General features: G+C 44.2%; 1 pseudogene; it reads right to left on the bottom strand.

Moving 5' to 3' along the window:
• Positions 1 to 3,009: 3,009 nt before the first annotated feature.
• Positions 3,010 to 3,129, bottom strand: LOC136654746 (5S ribosomal RNA; annotated as a pseudogene).
• Positions 3,130 to 5,001: the final 1,872 nt, after the last annotated feature.

Raw genomic sequence — 5,001 nt, 5'->3', positions numbered from 1 at the left:
TCTACTCAGACTTGTGCCAATGATTTAGCAGGCACAGGTTTGAGTAAACCTGATATCTTGGCTGGGGCTTTCTCCATGGCAAGGGGATGAATGTCCCTTTATTCAAAGAGGACTTCCAGAGTGCAAAATTCCCCTGTGGGATGTAGCGAAAGTGGTGCAGGCCGCACTTCATCAGCGTGAGGGAACTTCAATAGGATTGGGGTGACCATGCCTAAGGAATTATATGCATGTTTACCTGATAGCAACCCCTATATAATGACAACTTCCAAGTCACATGCTCAGTATCAGGCTGCACATGACATAAAAATGAATAGCATTGAAAAGGCAGTAGATGAGCTACCATTCTTTGACTCACACGTAAACCAATGAAATGAAAAGATAATGCAAAGTAATGAAAGACATTTATCCACACATCTTGGACTGTCCATGCTGGTAATTGCCAGGCAATGCTGTGGAGTTACACATTTATCAGAGTGCACAGAGGCATTGGAAATTGAACAACATTGGATAATTTGCACCAGAGGCTAAGGTTAACGACAGTCTAGAAGAGACAGAAAACAAAATGATTCAAGCCTGAAAACTAATTTATCAGAATAAAGGAAATGGATGGGTGCATGCACACACATATTTTTTAATTCCAAATGGAAAAATAAAAGGTTTTCCCTGTAGCCCTAGATAAGATAGTCATAGCTCTGAGCTATGAATGAAGTGTGTGTACTCTGTTGCAGAATACACACACACACACACAGTCATAATACTTACATGAAAAACTAATCACCAAATATTCTACTTAATTCTTGACACTTCCCAGCTGAGCACATGAGCCACATAAAGTGTTTTTCACTTGGGGGAAAAAAATGCATTGTGTTTGAACAGATACTGGGTGATAAGGTCATATGGGTCATATGTGCAAGTCATAATTGGTTGCTGTAGTCAAGGAGTGAGGGGTGAGTATGTGCAAACCAACTCTGAAAGACTCAGATCTGAATACTTAGGCTGCCTTCAAGAAATAGTTAGAGGTGACTCTGTTACGGGCATTGTGTGAAAGTCAGGCATTCTATAGAACACCTGGCAAAACATGAAAGCCTATTTCGTTCTGAATACAGTGCCTATCCTTCTTTTTGGCAAAGTGTGAAATAAGCTTCTTTCATTCTGACCTGATGTACTTTTTAATAGAATGCCTACCCAACTAAACCTAACCCTATAGAATACTTGGCCATTCTACACTTCTTTCAGACTTCGCCAGGCATTCTATAGAACACCTGAGTTCACACAATGCCTGTAACAATGCGAAAGCATTCTCTGTGAGGTTTGTTCACTGATGGCTCTTTCATACATGCTGGTTAGTACGTCATATTGTGGCCATCAAGTGATGTGCATAGATGTGAGAAGAGGGCATACCATTGCAAGCCTTTAAGCACATAGAGCTTAACTAAATGTAACTTGTACACACACAAACACACACCCTCTACCTCTATTTAAACCTTGCTTAAGCTTTGTTTGCACTTTTAATAAGGAAAACTAGTTTGGGAAAGATTTGATTGTTGAGTGGAAATGTGGGGGGAGTGCTGAACCCTTTACCTGTCTACTACCTGTCTACTACTCCCAACTGCCCTTTATATATTTCCCTCTCGGTGACACTACACTCACATACATGGATATCGCACTGAGGCAAACACATGCTACAAGACCTAGTCGACACTGCTTAACCCTCTTGTGCTGAAGTCAATGGGTTTTAAAAGTATTTAATTTTAGCTGGATTTGGGATCAACTCAGATGACACTATATCAGTGGTCCCCTACCACCAAACAGGGATGTTAACAAGTGCATCTTAGACCCCCTCTTTCCTGGTTCTTCTAATCACATGGAGAGGGCCAAACCTCCCCCTTTCATGTGACCTAAAATCTAGTTTAAACAAAATACTGATGGCGTCATCTGAACAGTTCCTTGGTCTAGCATTTGTTTCCAAATGCAAGAAAAGCAAATACAACAAACAGATTTATTCTGGGGTGAACATTGAATATTCTTGACATTTGTATAATAGAAAACATCATTTCCTGGGTTGAAGAGAGTCTTTTATGCATGAATTGTATTTTCCAGATAATCCAACATGAAACACTGTATGCTATCAGGAGCATTTTAAAAGCAATTTCTTCTGAGCATTTTTTTCTGAGTCACCATGCTATGAGAATCTAATTAGGTGCCCACCATACTGAAATAATTTACCTACACTGTTGAATATGTATTTAGACAAATTTAGAAAATATTTTCTTCTCTTGCAAGCAGCAAGGCAAATAAGAAACAGGTACAATGACCAAAAAAGCATGTTAAATTGAGAAGTTAAGAAAATCTTGTAATGAGAGTATACAATATGATTTACAGCCCAATCCTGTGCTTTCCAGAGGCCTGGGCTGCAGTGGCACCAAAATAGCTATCACTGCATCCCATGGGGCTGGGAAGCAGCACCAGGGCTACTCAGGGTAAGGGTGCCTACTTTCCCTTATGCCATGTAATCCCCAGGTGGCCCCAATGGGTCGCCTTAGATCTGCACCCACTGAGCGGGCACAGATTCAAGGAGACCCATCTCAAGTCTACTGGGCCAGGCTGGGGGTTAGGATATGGCGACAAGGCCTGCCATCATCTCTGCCCCTCTCCTGCGCTTGCCATGCCTGCCCTCTCCCCACCTCAAAACGCCTTCCCCCTGCCCCAACTTACCATTCGGCCGCTCAGTGCTTGTTTGGAGTTCCAGGCAGTGGTCCTCCATCCTTCTCCTAGTGCTGGCTCAGCATGGGCTCACACTGAGCCAGTGCCAGTGCTGTCTTACGGCATGTTGCAGCCGTGAGGACCGGTACTGGGCGGGAGCAGGCCTGATAGGACTGGGCCGTATTTAGCTATCTTATATAGTAACTGTGTAGATGTAATATACGTACTTTTGCAATTTGCTATTCAACATAAAATCATGAATTTGTAGTTGGTTGGCAACCTTCAGTCTCGAAAGACTATGGTAGAAGCCTACAGCACCCGGTATTCCTAGGCGGTCTCCCATCCAAGTACTAACCAGGCCTGACCCTGCTTAGCTTCTGAGATCAGATGAGATCAGGCACGTGCAGGGTAACAGTTGCTGCATTGCTGAATTTGTAGTTGGGTAGGGAGGAAAAAAGTTTAGTCAAGGAGAGAGGCTGCCCAACCATGAGGCGAGGTGGATTGCATCAGTGGCAGATTGTGGAGGGGTGAAAGTGCGGCAGATTCAGGGTGCCTGTCACCCTGAAACCACCCTCTCTGCCACCTCTCTCCAGCCCCACTGTGGATGAGAGCCGCATGGATCCACTTTCTACCTGCTGAAATTGAGTGGAAAGCAGATCACCCATGTCCTACCATGCTTCTCACTCGGCTTCTTTAAATGTGGAAGTGTGGGGCTTGCAGTTTAATTTCTAGGGACCATACAATCTCTTTGATTTCCTTCACTCTTTTGTTTCACGAAACTGTGTGAGGAGTGCACTAGAGGGCTTTTTTGTAGTGCAAATGTAGTCGAGACAGGCCCAATGTGGCATCTGCTCCAGGTCACACTGGCCCTGGCCCAGAAACAAATGAGAACATTCCAATTTATAGAGTTAAAAATCAGACAACTGAAACGTAGCATGTGTTTCGTTTTAATAAGAGCCAAAACTAGTTGAAATTTACCACAGGATCAAAAAAGTGCAGATGCACCAAGGGTCTAGGGAGTACTTTTTTCTTTGAATACCAGATTTCCCTTTTCCATGGCCAGAAACCATTTTTCCAAATGACCCGTTTCCTAAGAGGTTTCCATTTGATAGAGGAGCCACTGCAAGAAATGTTTTTCTGAGAAGAAAATAATGATTTTCCGCATGCAAACCAATTTCTGTTTTCATTTACCCCAGATACTGAAGCCAAAACAACTGAAGTGCAATTGGAGGGGGGGGGGAGAGTAGGCCTTTCATGACAGCAGCTGGATAACAGAAAGTAAAATAGGACAAAAACTTTGAAAAAAATTTGAAAACTCCCCTCTACTCTTGCATGATATATACACTGTTTATTTTTAAAAATGCAGAGGAGGAACAAGTGCCTTTGGTGTCAGAGTTTTGAAATAGCTCTTGTTTCATTCTGGGGGAGGGAGGCGAGGTAACTGAAGTATGCCTCTCCTACTCGATTGCTCAGAAAGATACCATAGCCAAATGTATGCCACTAAAGATTTTAAAGATTCAAGATCTTCAAGAATCAAGAAAACAGCTCCTATTCATCTCCCAGGGAGGGTCATCCACCAGGGTGACGAAGTCAAGGAATCTTTGACTGGGAGAGATTTAGATCAGTGTTTCTCACCGTTTGTCCTCCACCATACCACTTCACACGGTCCACCTATTCAAAGTACCACCAGAAGTATCTGGCGATGACATCATTGCCAGTAACTTCTGGGTTGGGAGACCAGATGTGAAGTGACAAACACCAGTAAGAGGCTCAGGATGAACTTTTTTGAATGTGGAAAAGCATGCTTTGGAGCTCTGTCCACTGAACTGAGCCTCCTACCATTGTTTGTTGCATCACATTCCTGATCTCACTGCTGAGCGGCAGGTGTCCAAGGGTCCCACGAGTACCACCAGGCATCACCTCAAGTACCACTAGTGGTACCCATACCACTGGTTGAGAAGCACTGATCTAGATAATCAGTCCCAACCAACTCAGAGCTTGCAGCCCAATCCTGTTGGACTCTACTGCTGCTGGAACTAGTATTCTGGCAACAGTAGCTAATTTACAGCCATCACATCCAGCAGTGAGTGCTTCCAGAACACTGCTGAAGAGGCTGGAGCGACCCTGCACACAGTGAGGGGACAAGGAAGGCCTGCCAACACAGGTATGTGGACCAGGAGGAGAGAACAGGATGCTGGGAGAATGGAACAGGGGAGGGCTGGGAAGTGATGGAGGTAGGAGGGGGTGGCACTCAGTGCAAGCAACTTGTGCCAGATGCTATCCCCCCCACCCCGGTAG

Source organism: Tiliqua scincoides, chromosome 5 (genome assembly GCF_035046505.1).
Source record: "Tiliqua scincoides isolate rTilSci1 chromosome 5, rTilSci1.hap2, whole genome shotgun sequence".
NCBI classification, from domain to species: Eukaryota; Metazoa; Chordata; class Lepidosauria; order Squamata; family Scincidae; genus Tiliqua; species Tiliqua scincoides.
This window is presented reverse-complemented; position numbering and strand designations above follow the sequence as displayed.